The sequence below is a fragment of the Heterodontus francisci genome, chromosome 32 (assembly GCF_036365525.1).
Source record: "Heterodontus francisci isolate sHetFra1 chromosome 32, sHetFra1.hap1, whole genome shotgun sequence".
NCBI classification, from domain to species: Eukaryota; Metazoa; Chordata; class Chondrichthyes; order Heterodontiformes; family Heterodontidae; genus Heterodontus; species Heterodontus francisci.
In genome coordinates this window covers 60600051-60619664 of record NC_090402.1, presented here as the reverse complement: position 1 = coordinate 60619664, position 19614 = coordinate 60600051, and the positions used below count along the sequence as shown (strand labels likewise).

At 42.6% G+C, this 19614-nt stretch overlaps 1 long non-coding RNA gene across 1 annotated transcript in view; it reads right to left on the bottom strand.

Moving 5' to 3' along the window:
* Positions 1–15655, bottom strand: part of LOC137347852 (uncharacterized) — a 28141-nt gene extending 12486 nt beyond the window's left edge. Inside the window, exons 1-2 of the long non-coding RNA XR_010969030.1 lie at positions 15529–15655; positions 6155–6196 (exon numbers count right to left, since the gene is read on the bottom strand). This is a non-coding gene — a long non-coding RNA (uncharacterized lncRNA). The remainder of the gene's footprint in view (positions 1–6154; positions 6197–15528) is intronic.
* Positions 15656–19614: the final 3959 nt, after the last annotated feature.

Sequence of the window (19614 nt, the reverse complement as noted above, 5' to 3'; positions counted from 1 at the left end):
ACCTTATCACCGGGCGGCACAGTGGCGCAGTGGTTAGCACCGCAGCCTCACAGCTCCAGCGACCCGGGTTCAATTCTGGGTACTGCCTGTGTGAAGTTTGCAAATTCCCCCTGTGTCTGCATGGGTTTCCTCCGGGTGCTCCGGTTTCCTCCCACATGCCAAAGACTTGCAGGTTGATAGGTAAATTGGCCATTATAAATTGCCCCTAGTATAGGTAGGTGGTAGGGAAATATAGGGACAGGTGGGGATGTGGTAGGAATATGGGATTAGTGTAGGATTAGTATAAATGGGTGGTTGATGGTCGGCACAGACTCGGTGGGCCGAAGGGCCTGTTTCAGTGCTGTATCTCTAAACTAAACTAAACTAAACCAATTAAAAATTACTAAATTATGCATCCACGCCTCACATTCACACAAGAGCCACACACATGCACAAATAGTTTACAGAAGGAAAAACAGAGTTTGGGAGTTTAGAATTAGAATTAGAATATTACAGCGCAGTACAGGCCCTTCGGCCCTCGATGTTGCGCCGACCTGTGAAACCATCTGACCTACACTATTCCATTTTCATCCATATGTCTATCCAATGACCACTTAAATGCCCTTAAAGTTGGCGAGTCTACTACTGTTGCAGGCAGGACGTTCCACGCCCCTACTACTCTCTGAGTAAAGAAACTACCTCTGACATCTGTCCTATATCTATCACCTTCAACTTAAAGCTATGTCCCCTAGTGTTTGCCATCACCATCCGTGGAAAAAGACTCTCACTATCCACCCTATCCAACCCTCTGATTATCTTGTATGTCTCTATTAAGTCACCTCTCCTCCTCCTTCTCTCCAATGAAAACAACCCCAAGTCCCTCAGCCTTTCCTCGTAAGACCTTCCCTCCATACCAGGCAACATCCTAGTAAATCTCCTCTGCACACTTTCCATAGCTTCCACATCCTTCCTATAATGCGGTGACCAGAACTGCACGCAATACTCCAGGTGCGGCCTCACCAGAGTTTTGTACAGCTGCAGCATGACCTCGTGGCTCCGAAACTCGATCCCCCTACTAATAAAAGCTAACACACCATATGCCTTCTTAACAGCCCTATTAACCTGGGTAGCAACCTTCAGGGATTTATGCACCTGGACGCCAAGTACTCTCTGTTCATCTACACTACCAATTTGTAACAATTTCCAGTAAAATTCTCAGGCAAAGTTCCACTTGATGAAATTAATATTTTTCCATTTGTTATGTGGGATTTTCATTGCACCTTCGTACATTGTGTCCCTGCTGGCTGAAAAAAGATCCACCTATTCTAATCCCACCTTCCAGCATTTAGTCCATAGCCCTGCAGATTACCACACTTGAAGTGCATATCCAGACTCCTTTTGAATGAGTTGAGGGCTTCTGTCTCAACTATCCTTTCAGGCAGTGAGTTCCAGACCATCACCACCCTCTGGGTGAAAAAGTTTTTCCTCATCTCCTGTCTAATATTTCTACCAATCACTTTAAATCTATGCGCCTCGTCACTGACCTCTCTGCTAAGGTGAATAGACCCTTCACCTCCACTCTATCCAGGCCCCTCAAAATTTTGCACATTTTAATCAGATCTCCCCTCAGCCTTCTCTGTTCCAAGGAGAACAACCCCAGTCTATCCAATCTTTCCTCATAGCTACATTTTTCCAGTCCTGGCAACATCCTCGTAAATCTCCTCTGTACCCTCTCTAGTGCAATTACATCCTTTCTGTAATGAGGTGACCAGAACTGCACACAGTATTCAAGTTGTGGCCTAACCAACGATTTATACAGTTCCAGCATAACCTCCCTGCTCTTATATTCTATACCTCGGCTAATAAAGGAAAGGATTCCATATTCACTCCAAGGTCCCTCACTTCCTCTACACCAGTATTTTCCCATTAATCTGGTATTCCTTTGCCTTTTTTGACCTTCCCAAATGCATCACTTCACACTTCTCCGTGTTGAATTCCATTCGCCACTTTTCTGCCCATCTGACCAGACCATCAATATCTTCCTGCAGCCTACAGCTATCCTCCTCACTATCTACCACACGGCCAATCTTTGTGTCGTCTGCAAACTTTTCGATCATGCCCCCTACATATACATCCAAATCATTAATATATACCACAAAAAGCAGGGGACCCAGTACTGAGCCCTGCGAAATGCCACTGGAAACAGCCCTTCAGTCGCTAAAACAATCAACAATTACCCTTTGTTTCCTGCCACTGAGCTAATTTTGTATCCACCTTGCTGCATTTCCCTGGATCCCATGGGATTTTATTTTTTTAATCAGTCTGCCATGTGGGACCTTGTCAAACGCCTTGCTAAAATCCATGTAGACCACAGCAACTGCATTACCCTCATCTATCTTCCTTGTTACTTCTTCAAAAAATTCAATCAAGTTGGTCAAACAAGATCTTCCTTAACAAATCCATGCTGACTATCCTTGATTAACCTGTGCCTTTCCAAGTGACAGTTTATCCTGTCTCTCAGAATAGATTCTGATTATTTTCCCACTACTGAGGTTAGACTGACTGGCCTGTAATTATTCAGTCTATCCTTCGCTCCCTTTTTAAACAGAGGTACAACGCTAGCAATTTTCCAATCCTCTGGCACCACACCTGTATCCAGTGAGGACTGGAAAATGATGGTCAGACCTTCTGCTATTTCCTCTCTTGCTTCTTTTAACAGCCTGGGGTACATTTCATCTGGTCCTGGTAATTTATCAACTTTCAAGGATGCTAATCCCATTAATACTTTCTCTTTCCCTATGTTTGTCACACTCAATACTTCACACTCCTTCTCCTTAACTACAATATCTGCATCATCGCCCTCTTTTGTGAAGACGGACGCAAAGTATGCATTAAGAACCATACCAACATCTTCCGTCCCTACAAAAATGAGACAATGGGAACATTTCATTAGAGAAGTTAAAAAAGAAAACACAGGAAAATGTACATGCATTTTTCATTCACTCTCACCAACTCAGAAATCTTAGAATTTGTTGCAGCTTGTCTTTTTCTCTCTGCAGCAACAGTGATGATTTTTTAACTGCCCTTTTCCCTTGAAGTTTGTCTGGGATGGCTAGGCTTTGCCGAATGGGTTTAAAGGTTCATTAGTATCAGTGTGTAATAAGCTGGAGATGGGCATTTTAATAAACATGTGGTTTTTGGGAAACTTTGTGTCTGCAAATTTCCATAATTGTCTAGGGTGAGTTCTCCTTTGTGCACAAGCTTTACCCCCTCAGCTGCTGTTTCTGCAACATGTCGTTCTAACCCTTCAGGTTCCAGTACCTTGCTAATTTGTCTCCCGATTTGTTTTTAAGTCCCTGTGAGGTGTCCTGAGATTTCCTCTGGGCCTTTGTTCTTTCTGAAGTCTGAGGTAATACTGTGGGATATGTTTAGCTCTGGGCTTGAGCTCTGATCGTGGGAGTCTGCATTGGGTAGATCCACTCTGACCTCACTTTCAATGTTCTGGTGAGTCATACAGTGCTGCTCACTTTAGGGCATTTTTTTCCCTTTTCTCTTGACTGTGGGGAGGGATTCTTTGCTAATGTCCATGTGCTCACAGGTATCTGTCCAGTTTCCACTGCACTCCCCTGCGGCACTTCGACTAGGTGAGACATCGCCCTCACAGTTGGTTTGCCCTTTTGGGAACTTTCTTTGTCCCTGCACATTACTATAAAGGCTGTTAGCAGCCATGGTAGGGTGCTCCTTTTGCCTGCATTTACTAGGATGGTGTGGGGTCTAATTTTCCCATCATTTTGGGGTTGGCTGACTGGACAGTAGGGGCTTCCATTTGGGAATCCTCCTCTAACCTTTTCTTACTGTCCTTTTCGTCCTCTTGCTCCCTAACTGTCTGCCAGACCTATGTTTGTCTGTCCCCTTTTGTTTTCAGTAAGGGTCCCTCTCAAGTCACCAGCACTCTGCTGGAGGGTTCCCCAAAAGCCAGTACAGGTATTAGGGGTGTAGGTTTTACTGCAAGTTGGGGCTTCATCACAACCTGGCACATGTGGCAAGTTTTACAGTACTCCTCTACATCTTTGTGGAGTTTTGGCCAGTCAAACTGCTGTCTTATGCAGGCTTTGGTTTTTTGTACATGGACATGTACAGCCATTGTAAGCTCATGGGCCATTCTTAATATTTCTCTACTGTCCCACCACTAACTGGTGAACCACTGTCCATTCTTTGTCCTCAAGTCTGTGAGGAGAACTCCACTTCCTCATCAGCACCTCATTCTTTACATTGTAGCAATCAGGGACTCCCACTGCTTCAGTTTCAGTTTGGGCAGCCTGTGCTAACTTCCTTAAATACTGTGTGGCCTGCTGAGCAACAACTAGGGAAGATTTGTTTAACCCATTCCCTGGGTCCTCTAATTCCTCAAAGAAAATTTCAGACAAACAGACAGTATGATCATCTGCCTGCAGCGCCAGTTCAGTTTCCTCTGAGGGAATTGGTTTGGCCATGGCCCGAGTCACGACACAATCAGGGGAACGGCAGGGGACCGTCTCCTGCCAAGCCCTGTCTCTTTGACCTCCTTCGGTCTCTCTACCACTATTGGGGGTGCTACCACCTTCGTCCCTGCCAGATCATTACTTAGGAGCAGGTCAACCCCGTCCACAGGCAAACTGGGGACAATCCCTACGGTCAACGGTCCCAAAACTAGGTCGCACTGAGTGTACCCGATGTATTTGTTTCAAACAAAATTTGAAACTGAGCCACATAAGGAGAAATTAGGGCAGATGACCGAAAGCTTGGTCAAAGAGGCAAATTTGAAGGAGCATTTAAAGCCTTCACTTACCTTCAGGAGCAGAGAGCAGTCAGACCTGTGTGGGAGCACCTAGAACCTGGAGCAGATAAATTCAGCACCAGGCTCAGGGCCTTCACTTACCTTCAGGAGCGGAGAGCAGTCAGACCTGTGTGGGAGCACCTAGAACCTGGAGCAGATAAATTCAGCACCAGGCTCAGGGCCTTCACTTACCTTCAGGAGCAGAGAGCAGTCGGACATCTTCAGGCGTTGGCGCGCGCTGACTGAGTTTGAAAACAAATTCAAACAGTGACATCACAGGAAAGCTGCAGTGTGATTGGTTGGTGAGTAACTGTTATTACGGATTATCAGTAAATAGCTGGGTTAGTAACTAAGGTAAAGAGAAAGATAAGGCCTACAGTTTATTAGAAAGTAAATAGTGTTTTTTAGGGAATCAAGGTCCCTAGTGTAAATAATCTCTAATTTTTGAGTACTTTAAGGGAGTAAATTAAGGGTAATTCGTGGCAGGGCAGCTCGGCAGCGTGGAATGCTCCTCCTGTGCAATGTGGGAAGCCAGGGACACTTCCAGTTGGGGGAGATAGTTTTTCAGGGGAATGCAGCAAGAGCCAAGTCTGTGGCACCACAGGTGACTCAGCTGCAAGTGGGGAGGAAAAAGAGTGGGGGAGCTATAGTGACAGGGGATTCTATTGTAAGGGGTACAGATAGGCGTTTCTGTGACTGCAAACGTTGGTATGTTGCTTTCCTGGCGCTAGGGTCAAGGATGTCATGGAGCAGCTGCAGGACATTCTGAAGGGGGAGGGTGAACAGTTAGAGGTCAAGGTTCACATTGGTACCAACGACATAGGTAGAAAGAGGGATGAAATCCTGCAACAGGAATTTAGGGAGCTAGGTCGCAGATTAAAAAGCAGGACCTCAAAGGTTGTAATCTCTGGATTACTCCCGGTACCACATGCTAGTGAGTATAGGAATAGGAGAATAGAGCAGATGAATACGTGGCTGAGGAGATGGTGCAGGAGGGAGGGCTTTAGTTTCCTGGATCACTGGGTCTGTTTCTGGCAAAGATGGGACCTGTACAAGTTGGACGGGTTGCACCTGAACCGGAACGGGACCAACATCCTTGCTGGGAGGTTTTCTAGTGCCATTGGGGAGGGGGTGGACGGTGCGGTTTAAATTAATTTGGCAAGGGGGGTGGGATACAGAGTGGAACTCTTAATCACAAGATATTTAATGATGGCTCACAGCCAAATTAATATTTACATATTAATAACAAATAGAAAATATTTACAAAGTAGGATAAATGACGACAATGCTCCACTCTTGGAGATAATGAATTATATTTTAAACCACATTGTGACTATACAAGAAAATGTTGACTCTTACCTTCAGTAAAGCAAGTGCAGCATTGAAGATAACACTTATACCCTTAAAAAAGTTACAAAAAAGTTTAGTTAAGGAGATGCAAGAAAATATTTCTGAATGTTTTCAAATACATTTTTCCCCACACACTATACATGTACATTCATGTAAGCAATTTCAAGAACATTAACCATCTCTTGGTCACTTCTGATGTAGTTTTAAATGTTCAAGGAGCCTAAGATAAACCAGAGACAGCAGCTTAATTAAGTTTAACTGGTCTGCCATTCCTATGTAAAAGCAAATGCATTTTTCTTTTTGATGCTGAAAGCTGAGGACTGACTGGTGAGAACAGAACAATACAATGGTCCACTGTGTTAAGCCAGAATGGAACTACAGCAACAATTTTGGCAAGACGGCCTGAAGTTAAACAGCATTTCCATGTGTATTGTTTAATTCACAGATTGGCATATTCAATATTACAGACAACAATACTTGCTAAATCCAAACAGATGTAGGATCATGTGTGTGTAGGCCACGGCTTCCAAAAGACAGCGTGTTCAAGTGTTGATGTATTTCTAGTTTGTTAAAGTAAATTTCTCAGGCCCTCGGCTTTTCTATGAAAAGGACTCTTGTTGAATTCTACACAAGATGCGATTAACCGTTTAACACAACACACACAATTAGTGGGCGGCACAGTGGCGCAGTGGTTAGCACTGCAGCCTCACAGCTCCAGCGACGCGGGTTCAATTCTGGGTACTGCCTATGTGGAGTTTGCAAGTTCTCCCTGTGTTTGCGTGGGTTTCCTCCGGGTGCTCCGGTTTCCTCCCACATGCCAAAGACTTGCAGGTTGATAGGTAAATTGGCCATTGGCAATTGCCCCTAGTATAGGTGGGTGGTAGGGACAGGTGGGAATGTGGTAGGAATATGGAATTAGTGTAGGATTAGTATAAATGGGTGGTTGATGGTCGGCACAGACTCGGTGGGCCGAAGGGCCTGTTTCAGTGCTCTATCTCTAAACAATTGCCTTCTTTGGCTATGTTATTTTAGGGGGAAAACATGACTGTAAAACAGCAGTTAAGATAATTAAAACAAAAATGTTCTTTCAACTATTTTGGTATTTCAAACAGATAAGCAGACAAAATGCAAGACCTCTGTCATTTGCTGGAATAATTTGCACATTGCACTATTTTTAGAAGCAAAACAAAAATGTTTAAATTTGTAACACACAAGCTCATTTTTTATTGGGGGTGATGGTAAGGGTGAAGAGTCAGGCATTGTACTCTATAAAGCATGGAACATTTCTACACAAGGCCCCTGATCTGGACACGAGATTTTATAATGGTTTACATCTAGATTGATTTTTGTACATTAATTTTTTTCTGAAAGAATAAAAACTTGGGCTAAAGCTTTTTTTTTAAAACATAAAAATGAAAAGAAAAAGTCAAGAGTGTAAAGATTATTCTGCTCACTGAGGCTCATTTCATTTATGCTATATCAGCTTAGTGTGACCAATTATGTTTTGAACTTTGCTAAAATTCACACCAAAATAACCACTTTAAATTTATTTTTCTAATCTTTCCTCATAGTTTATCCTTTTTATATTTTGAATCATTTCATATTATTCTTTTGCATGGACTTCTACAATGCATTGATATCCTCTTTGAAACACTGTGCCCTCAACCATACACAGTTCTAAGTTCTTAAGAAGGGTCACTGACCTGAAACGTTAACTCTGCTTCTCTCTCCACAGATGCTGTTAGACCTGCTGAGTATTTCCAGCATTTCTTGTTTCTAGTCAAGCAACAGCCTGACATAGTCATACTAAATGAATCATACCTTACACTGTCCCAGACACCGCCATCACCATCCCTGGGTATGTCCTATCTCACTGACAGGGCAGATCCAGCAGCAGTGGCAGCACAGTGGTATACAGCCGGATGGAGTTGCCCTGGGAGTTCTCAATATTGACTCTGGACCTCATGAAGTCTCATGGCATCAGGTCAAACATGGGCAAGGAAACATCCTGCTGATTACTACCTACCACCCCCCTCAGCTGATGGATCAGTACTCCTCCAAGTTGAACACCACTTGGAGGAAGCATTGAGGGGGGCAAGGGACTTCAATGTCCACCGCCAAGAGTGGCTCGGTAGCACCACAACTGACCGAGCTGGCCGAGTCCTAAAGGACATAACTGCTATACTGGGTCTGTGGCAGGCGGTGAGAGAACCAACAAGAGGGAAAAAAATAACTGACCTCGTCCTCATCCAATCTGCCCACCGCAGATGCATCTGTCCATGACAGTATTGGTAGGAGTGACCACCGCACAGTCATTGTGGAGACAAAGTCCTGTCTTCACATCAAGGATATTCTCCATCGTGTTGTGTGGCACTATCACCGTGCTAAGTGGGATAGATTTTGAATAGATCTTGTAATGCAAAACTGGGCAGCCACGAGGTGCTGTGGGCCATCAATAGCAGCTGAATTGCACTCAACCACAATCTGTAACCTCATGGCCCGGCATATCCCCCACTCTACCATTACCATCAAGCCAAGGTATCAACCCTGGTTCAATGAAGAGTGCAGGAGGGCATACCAAGAGCAGCACCAGGCATACCTCAAGATGAGGTGTCAACCTGGTGAGGCTACAACCCAGGACTAGTTACGCATGAAACAGCGTAAGCAGCATGCGATAGAGCTAAGCGACCCGACAACCAATGGATCAGATCTAAGCTCTGCAGTCCTGCCGCATCCAGTCGTGATTGGTAATAGACAATTAAACAACTAACAGGAGGAGGAGGCTCCACAAATGTCCCCATCCTCAATGATGGGGGAGACCAGCACATCAGTGCAAAAGGTAAGGCTGAGGCATTTGCAACAATCTTCAGCCAGAAGTGCCGAGTGGATGATCCATCTCGGCCTCCTCCTGAAGACCCCAGCATCACAGACGCCAGTCTTTGGCCAATTTGATTCACTCCGTGTGATATCAAGAAACGACTGAAGGCACTGGATACTGCAAAGGCTATGGGCCCTGATAACATTCCGGCAATAGTACTGAAGACTCGTGCTCCAGCACTTGCTGTGCCCCTAGCCAAGCTGTTCCAGTACAGCTACAACACTGGCATCCACCTGGCAATGTGGAAAATTGCTCAGGTATGTCCTGTACACAAAAAAGAGCACAAATCCAACCCGGCCAATTATCGCCCCATCAGTCTACTCTCGATCATCAGTCAAGTGATGGAAAGGACTGTTGACAGTGTTATCAAGCAGCACTTGCTTAGCAATAATCTGCTCAGTGATGCTCAGTTTGGGTTCCGCCAGGGGCACTCAGCTCCTGACCTCATTACAGCCTTGGTTCAAACATGGACAAAAGAGCTGAACTCAAGAGGTGAGGTGAGAGTGACTGCCCTTGACATCAAGGCAACATTTGACCAAGTATGGCATCAAGGAGCCCGAGCAAAACTGGAGTCAATGGGAATCGGGGGAAAATTCTCTGCCGGTTGGAGTCATACCAAGCGTAAAAGGAAGATGGTTGCGGTTTTTGGAGCTCAGCTCCAGGACATCACTGCAGGAGTTCCTCAGGGTAGTGTCCTAGGCCCAAACATCTTCTGCTGCTTCATCGATGACCTTCCTTCCATCATAAGGTCAGAAGTGGGGATGTTCACTGATGATTGCACAATGTTCGGCACCATTCGCGACTCCTCAGATACTGAAACTGTCCGTGTAGAAATGTAGCAAGACCTGGACAATATCCAGGCTTGGGCTGATAAGTGGCAATTAACATTCGCACCACACAAGTACCAGGCAATGACCACCTCCAACAAGAGAGAATCTAACCATCTCCCCTTGACATTCAATGGCATTACGATCACTGAATCCCCCACTGTCAACATCCTGGGGGTTACCATTGACCAGAAACTGAACTGGAGTAGCTATATAAATACCGTGGCAACAAGAGCAGGTTAGAGGCTAGGAATCTAGTGGCGAATAACTCACCTCCTGACTCCCCAAAGACTGTCCACAATCTACAAGGCACAAGTCAGGAGTGTGATGGAATACTCTCCACTTTCCTGGATGGGTGCAGCTCCAAAAACACTCAAGAAGCTCAACACCACCCAGGATAAAGCAGCCCGCTTGATTATTTATGGATGGGGTGCCATTCATCCCACCCACCACCGATGCACAGTGGCAGCAGTGTGTACCATTTACAAGATGCATTGCAGCAATGCACCAAGACTCCTTTGGCAGCACCTTGCAAATCCGCGACCTCGACCACCTAAAAGGACAAGTGCAGCAGATACATGGGAACACCACCTGCAGGTTCCCCTCCAAGCCACACACCATCCTTACTTGGAGCTATGGAACTTGGAACTTTAGGGCGGCACAGTGGCGCAGTGGTTAGCACCGCAGCCTCACAGCTCCAGGGACCCGGGTTCGATTCCAGGTACTGCCTGTGTGGAGTTTGCAAGTTCTCCCTGTGTCTGCGTGGGTTTTCTCCGGGTGCTCCGGTTTCCTCCCACAAGCCAAAAGACTTGCAGGTTGATAGGTAAATTGGCCATTATAAATTGTCACTAGTGTAGGTAGGTGGTAGGGAAATATAGGGACAGGTGGGGATGTTTGGTAGGAATATGGGATTAGTGTAGGATTAGTATAAATGGGTGGTTGATGTTCGGCACAGACTCGGTGGGCCGAAGGGCTGTTTCAGTGCTGTATCTCTAATCCAATATATCACCGTTCCTTCACAGTCACTGGGCCAAAATCCCGGAACAATGAGAACATATGCACCGATATTTCTGTACTTCATTCAACATCTTCCCTCTGTCCAGCACTAAACCTCTCTCAAGTACTCTAAATCCTATTCTTTACTCAACTTCTTATTCAGTTGCACAACTTACCCTGTAATTGTTTGTAGTTTTACTGGAGGTCTTTCATGCAGAAGACTGTCAAAGTTTTTCTGAAAGCCTAAATAAACCTATCATGGTTAGTTCCATTTATTTTGTTTGTAATATTCTGAAAGAAATGGAGATTTGCTTAAAAACATCTTACTCTTTGGGCAGTTTATTACATTATTAATCTACTACTGCATTGATATTCCTCCAATTTGGTCCTTTGAATGATTTCTATTATTTTATCCAAAATTAATCTTGGGCTAACAGGTCTGCAAAATCAGATTCTTCCCCCTTTGTGAACATAGGCACATCTGTTTGCTTCCAATGCTGTATAACATTTTCAGCACACAATAATTCTTCATCTCTAGTGTAATAACTACTAAAAATAAAGCTGACATGACTTAGAAATCCAGTGAAAAGATATTAGTTCTCCATAAGCAGTTGATGGTTAAGCAGTATTTAATAAGTAACTAGTTTATGCAGTGAGCAGCTAAATTATTCTGATCAGACAAAGCCTCAGCACCCTGGTTAAGGAAAAACGTGGCCATGTTTCTGGTTCTTGATCACTGACTGCCCAGCAATTCCTGTTCAAAGTATGCACACATGCAGGGACATCAGGCTCAGGTTAAATAGCTGCCAAAACTGAAAGCTTACACATGAATAACAAGCACTCAGGCAAGGCAACAAAGGGTGAACAGCAAGGAGTCAGGAGTCTTGAGAGGAAGAAATGGGAAGAGGTAATTTTCGTGTTTAATACATTTTATCAATTACCAAAGCACGGTAGCTACATTTACATTGTTTATAAATGTTATTACAGTGGAACATTGAATTTACAGCTGTGCTGGTTGTACCATGGACTTGCACTTCCTACTCACCATTCATGCTTGTTGACCTATGTTGCCTTGCAAATACCCAACAAACTCAAAACCCTCAATATTTAAATGCAAGTATTGTTGCTAGCCAAATTGTACTGATATCTTTCTCCATTGCCCTGGTTACACTGCAGAGTCTTCACCAGTACAGTTTCAAGATTTGGATTTATTTCTCTGCATGCTATGCATACAATTTATTTGGGTGGCTGGAACAGAATTAACACATACTCATTAAAATGGATGGTAGGGGTAGCAGCAGCAAATAAGACAGTCAAAATTGGGAGGGGGGGAATTTAGTAGGACATCCATCTACAGTTTATATGAATGAAACAAATTTTCCCTTTATGGTGCCTTTCACTAATTCAGGATGTCCCAATTATATTAGCATTCACCTGAATCAGCACCAACATGAAATTTAAAACCTGGGTGGTTCTAGGGAAATCAACATTGACTGTTAAAACGATTACAGTCTGAAGGGACCTTTAACACCAACATAAATGATATATACCTGCTCACACCATAAGATCCTATTCAATATAAATTTTGTAAAACAAAGTGCAATCTCACAGCCTTTAGACACTTCAATATTCAATCCATTACTTCCATCTTCGCTGCCTCCAGAGAATACTTGGCATCAGGTGGCAGGACCATATCTCCAACACAGAAGTCCTCGAGGCGGCCAACATCCCCAGCTTATACACACTACTGAGTCAGCGGCGCTTGAGATGGCTTGGCCATGTGAGCCACATGGAAGATGGCAGGATCCCCAATACACATTGTACAGCGAGCTCACCACTGGTATCAGACCACCGGCCGTCCATGTCTCCGCTTTAAAGATGTCTGAAAATGCGACATGAAGTCCTGTGACATTGATCACAAGTCGTGGGAGTCAGTTGCCAGCGTTCGCCAGAGCTGGCGGGCAGCCATAAAGGCGGGGCTAAAGTGTGGCGAGTCGAAGAGACTTAGCAGTTGGCAGGAAAAAAGACAAAAAGCGCAAGGGGAGAGCCAACTGTGTAACAGCCCCGATAAGCAAATTTTTCTGCAGCACCTGTGGAAGAGCCTGTCACACTAGAATTGGCCTTTATAGCCACTCCAGGCGCTGCTCCACACACCACTGACCACCTCCAGGCGCTTACCCATTGTTTCTCGAGATAAGGAGGCCAAAGGAGAAGACTCAAAAGAAAAATATCTCACCGACAGTGGACGTTAATCTATGCTGAAATCCTGCATGCTGAGAATATGCACAAAATGTCTGGTGCTCAAAATAAATCTTTCTATTATCCTATCACAGAACTTGGCGTTGTAGATTTATTAGAAAAGGCAAGTGAGAGAGTGCACAACTTCATTAATATATACCACCCGCATCAGGCACAGATGAATAGGGAAGCTTTCAAAATGTAGCACAATTCCAAAAGACTGATTTTCAAAATTATTTATTTAGTTAATAGCTATCTGGATAACCAAATCTTTGGTCATGGTTACTTCTGAACCCAATTTATCAAAAATGTAACCTTCTGCAAAGAACTACTGCCCTTCCTTGGAAACCGCACCTCATTCCAAATACCTAGAATTTTAAAAATATTTATAGCCTAGAAATAATGTCTGTTTGACAAAAGGTAAAAATGTCAAACAAATCACCACTGTTTAAACATACCTTGTGATCAAAAGTACATTATTTAGTACACCGAAACAAAGATCTGCGCTCCAGTAACATCTCTGATCATTCTAAATAGATTGGTTGTCCTAAATAGCACCACTGTGTGGCTAATATAAAAGTACAACTACTTTCATAATTAAATAGCAGTTTGATGAGGAATTGTTGCAGTGTCCCTTAATGCTCTCTGGCTGCTATATTTCAGAAAAAAATATGCTGTATCTGCATTGCTCCCAAAAACAGAAATGGCCTATTTGTACTTCTCGTTCCTTGTGTCACAATATGCGATTGTGTTCAGTCTAAGCCTCTGAACATGTTTTGATTGGTTTGTATGAGGGGGGTGCTGTATTTTTTTTACCCACAAAAAGGGTTTATGAATTTAAGTAAACATATTTTCATGAAAAATATTTTGGATGTTGACAATATTTTAACAGAGGAAAAAGGTTTGAAAGTAGAGTGCAAGTCATTATTAATTCTCAGCCTGTTTTTCATGTCTGCTTCCCCGATTATTCTTTGGATAAACATTACTTTTGATAACCAATTAAATCCTTCATTTGTGATTTTAACATATGATTACATTTCCCAACTATTTTCTCCCTGTCAGCACTGGGGCACAGCTCTTGTCTTTTCATTACTTTTTATTAGGTCTTTCTGGCAGTAGCTGATCAGCATTTCCAAAGGGGGGAAATACAACTGAATCTTAAATTAACCACTTCTTTAAACTCAATTGTCTATTGAAAATTTTATTTCAAAATTATGTATATAAATTTTATCCCACTATCTTGACCACTCAGAAAATTGACATACGAAAGCTAAGCTGCAAGGAAAGGCTACCTAGAGAAGAATGAGTGGTGGGGCTGGGGAAGACCTTACTAACATATGCAAGATTCTTAATGCTGTGGACAAGCTGAACCTGTTAAGCTCGGCCAAGAATGACAGTAAGCATCCGATGAAGCTTAGAAGAGGGAAAATTGATCAACAAATTAGTTACAACAATTTCACACCAAGGATGGTGAATATTTGGAATAGACTGCCAAAGGAAGCAACCAAGGCTGATAATATCAGTAATTTTAAGAGGAAGTTAGACAGGTATTTGACAACAAAATTAATTGAAAGATACAGGAAATGTTGTGTATTGTCTGCTCTTGAACACGGTGTTGACCAAATTCAACAAATTATCTGGATTCCTAGGTTCCTACCGCATTAAATCTGTATTTCAGCATTTATTTTCAAGTGTAATTGTTCAACTTTCCCTGCTTTCATAGGGGAACCACAGAACAACTGTTGCTGATATAGGGCAAAAGTAGAGGATACAAAATGTATATTTCAGAAGTTGGAAAGATTTCTAGTCTACTTGAAACACGATTTTTGGCCAGGGTCAGTTATAAAATGTGGGGAGAATCACCTGTAGCTGAGTCATGACTTTGCTGCCACACAGTTGATTTACTTGGTGTGCTAAGCTGTTCCTGGCACACAAACGGAGTGCACTCTCTAATTGAACCACCACACTAAATCAGTCACAATCCTCTGGGTGGTCAAATAGTGAGGCTGTAATGTGTTTTTAAAAAACAGTGCAGAACTGAGAAATGGAAAAGAAAATAACAAGCATGAAATTAAAAATGGAGACAAATAAATGAAAGATGAAGGGAGTCATAAGCATTCTTGATATAACTTAATATAACTCAAGCCCTGTTGAGATTTTTACAACCTTACAATCAATAGTTCTTTTGGTAAATTAAACTCGATATTCTAAGGGTTCAATTATTTTCACTTTAAAAAATACACTTACCTCACAGAGTAGCAGATCAATGATGTGAAAGACCAAATACAGTGCGAACTTAGCAGTGAACAGAGTAAGAAACCACTGTGAGGCATACATGTGTGCTTCAAAACTGATATTTAAGAAGTGGCTGTACAAATCTGGAATGTACTCCTGAAAGTAAAAGCAACATTTATTAGTAGCACAGTAGAAGACAGATCACTCACCTTCAGATATAGCAGTGATCGCTCTTGAAGTTAAGGTACACTCACTAAAAGTGCCCAATTCAGTATAAGAACATTAAAGTTACTTGTCCTTTAAAAGCCCTTTACAGTCAGAAGTCATGGATTTGCCTTCCTGTATTCTGAAAAAACATCTCACTGGAAGTCAATTTTTTTGTACTGTTGTCAGTCACACTATGACGTGTAAACTGCAGTGTGCAATGTTTGTTTATTTTTATGCAAGAAAAAAGATGCACCAACCACGTCAGGATGTCCCAAAGTGCTTTACAACCAATGCAGGACTTTTAAAATGTAGTCACTTCAGTAAGGAAATGCAGCAGGCAATTTGCGCACAGGAAGATTCCACAACTGCAATGAGACAATGACCAGATTATCTACTTTAGGTGTTAGTTGTAGGTATACAAGAAAAAAAAGTAATCAAGAGTACATTACAGTATCAAAAAATACCAAGTTATGATGGAGGTCATAATAAAAAGTCAAGGAATTCCAAAGGAGCAACAGGAGATAAAATTTAGAAACAGAGGTCACAAAAACTGATCAAGTCAAATTGCTGCCCAAGTTCATCAAATTGAGGGTGAATAACTACTGTCCCTTGAGTAAGGAGTAGCTGAAAGATCCTCAGAACTGCAAGACGAAAACACACAAGGACAATCCGAGTCCCAGAACAAACACAGTTACTAGATGTCATTGTGGAAATTGACAGAACTTTTAACTCTTTCTTCAAAAATATGAGAATTCCCTGGAATTCAAATTTGTTTTTCAATTTTATATCAACTCTCGGAAGCTGCTTTTTGATTAAGGTTGGGTTGTGAATAATTAATCATTTAACAGCCAAATACCTCCTATTTCAAGTAGACAACAAGCAAAGGATCCATCTGCTTAGCCTTGGCAGGACCACTTCTCCTAAGTGGTATACTGGCATGAGAACCAAAAAGTCTATTGTACTATTATGCAATTGAAGCAGCGTTTGAGGACCAGTAGAAACTTTAGACAGTTGGAGTCAAGAAAGGAATGGAATTGATTCTGCTACTTTGTTTCAAAGATCACACTGGATTCAGAAGAATCCCCAATCTCAGAAACCTGAACAACTCGGCAATAAAAACTCAAGATCGCCCTACTCATCATCTTTTAGGCAGCGTGCCTATTTTCTCATCACCAACCTTAAGGTGCCCTACTTTAACTGTCAGGGAATGGCGTGAAAGGAATCACATTTTCAAATGGTACTTAAGTACGTCCAATTCTAGCTTCTGCCCTTTAGGCTCGACTCTGTATCTAACATCTTCAAGCTCTGTTTACAATAGATCACTAGGTTGTTTAAACTCCCTATCAACAAAACTTGTATTACTTATCTCAATTTACATTCTGATTTTCCAGAACAAACTTCTGTTTTACTGTTATTCTGGAGTCACTTCAAACAGTTTCAAAAACATGTGGGTCTGCTCTAACTTTTCAGAACAAAATATACAATGCACTGCTTAAATAACCAGGTCAAATCTATTCAAGCACTGAATAAAACAAACAACTTGTGTGGAATGTTTTTTCACTGCACTGAAAAGAAGACACTGGAAACCCATTTAATATTGCTTTGAGGAAATCTGAATTTACAGAAAATATGCAGATATATCTATAGCAACAGAAATTTGAAATTAATATCAATGTTAATCTACTGTACTTGAATAATTTTCATTACAATTACCCTACTTTAAGCAGCACTTTGAAATCAGGCTTGATGGAGCTCTGGAAACCATCCATTTATAGTGCATATGAAATTTAATAATAATTATGGTATCATAATGCCAAGGAAAACATGCATCAACCACTGGCTTGCTTTCCAAGGGTAAAATTGGATACAGAAATTACCAGCATTAACACAAAGACTTATGCTAATTATTTACATTTTTAGCAAATACTCAAACTAGAAAGAGGGAAGTTTGCAAAGCTAATAACACTGAATTTATCTGTCCATAATTTTTATTACTCTCAAAACAGACATGCTACAATATCCTTCTGGGCTTAGAACAGAGCGAGACAGTACTCTGCTTTTCTATTCTCTTCTCCTTCCTCTCCCAGCCTCCTTTTATATTGCACAACTGTGTGAACAAGAGAATGGGGCAACCAACAACTGTTTAAGTTTCCCTCCTTCTGCGCTTAAGCATGTGAAAGTGGTCTGGGTTTACTTAGTTTCCAACATTATCTTCCATTCCCTGGCCTCTGACTCCTTTGCTAAATTCTAAACTGCTCCCAATCCTCAGCTTTGCTGCTTGTTCTGGTTATTTTATATTTCTCCTCCCTGGATCTAATACTATCCCTAATTTCTTTTGTAAGCCACGGTTGATCCACCCTTCCTGTTTTATTTTTGCACCAGACAGGAATGAACAATTGTTGTAATTCATCCATGCGCTCTTTAAATGCTCGCCATTGCCTATCCACTGTTAACCCTTTAAGTAACGTTTTCCAATCTATCATAGCCAACTCGCATCTCATACCTTCATAGTTTCCTTTATTTAGATTCAGGTCCCAAGTCTCAGAATCAACTCTTTCACTCTCCATGTAAATGAAGAATTCTATCATGTTATGGTCGCTCTTCCCCAAGGGACCGCACACAACAGGATTGTTAACTAATCCTTTCTCATTACACAATACCCAGTCTAGGATGGCCTGTTCTCTAGTTGGTTCCTCAATGTATTGGTCCAAAAAACCATCACGTACGCACTTCAGGAATTCCTCCTCTACAGTATTATTGCTAATTTGGTTTCCCCAATCTATATGTAGATTAAATTCACCCATCATTACAGTTGCACCCTTATTGCATCTGTCTCTAATTTCATGTTTACTGCCATCCTCTACATCACCACTGCTGTTTGGGGGTCTATATACAACCACCACCAACATTTTCTGCCCCTTGGTGTTTCTTAGCTCCACCCATATAGATTCCACATCAGGATTCTCTGAGTTAATATCCTTCCTCACTATTGTATTGATTTCCTCTTTTACTAACAACACTACTCCACCTCCTTTCCCTTTTTGCCTGTCCTTCCTAAATATTGAATATCCTTGGATGCTCAGTTCCCATCCTTGGACGCCCTGCAGCCATGTCTCCGTAATTGCAACTATATCGTATCCATTTTCATCTATTTGCACGGTTAATTCACGTACCTTATTGCGAATACTCCGCGCATTGAGACACAATGCTTTTAGGCTTGTCTTTTTAACATTCTTAGTCATTTTAGCATTATTTCGCACTATGGCCCTATTTGTTACTTGCCCTTGATTTCTATGCCATCCACTTTTGCCTTTTTGTTTCCTGCCTTTCATTTCTATCCTTGTTTCCTCCTCCTCAGTCTCCCTGCTCAGGTTCCCATCCTCCTGCCATTCTAGTTTAAATCCTCCCCAACAGCACTAGCAAACGCCCCTGGGAGGACATCGGTTCTAGTCCTGCCTGGGTGTAGCCCATCCGGCTTGTACAGGTCCCACCTTCCCCAGAACTGGCCCCGATGTCCCAGGAATCTAAATCGCTCCCTCCTGCACCATTTCTCCAGCCACACATTCAACTGGTCTATTCTCCTGTTCCTATACTCACTAACATGTGGCACAGGAAGTAATCCTGAGATTACTACCTTTGAGGTCTTGCTTTTTAATTTAGCTCCTAACTCCTTAAATTCATCTTGCAGGACCTCATCCCTTTTTCTACCAATGTCGTTGGTACCGACATGTACCACGACCACGGCTGTTCACCCTCCCCCTTCAGAATGTCCTGCAGCCACTCCAAGACATCCTTGACCCTAGCACCAGGGAGGCAACATACCATCCTGGAGTCTTGCTTGTGGCCACAGAAATGCCTGTCTGTTCCCCTTACAATTGAATCTCTTATCACTATGGCTCTCTCAGTCTTTTTCCCTCCCTCCTGTGCAGCATGGTGTCACATACTTGGCTGTTGCTGCTTTCCCCTGGGAAGCCATCCCCCCCCAACAGTATCCAAAGCGGTATAGTTGTTTGAGAGGGGGATGGCCACAGGGGAGTCCTGCACCACCTGCCTGCGGCTACTGCTCCGCCTGGTGGTCACCCATCTCT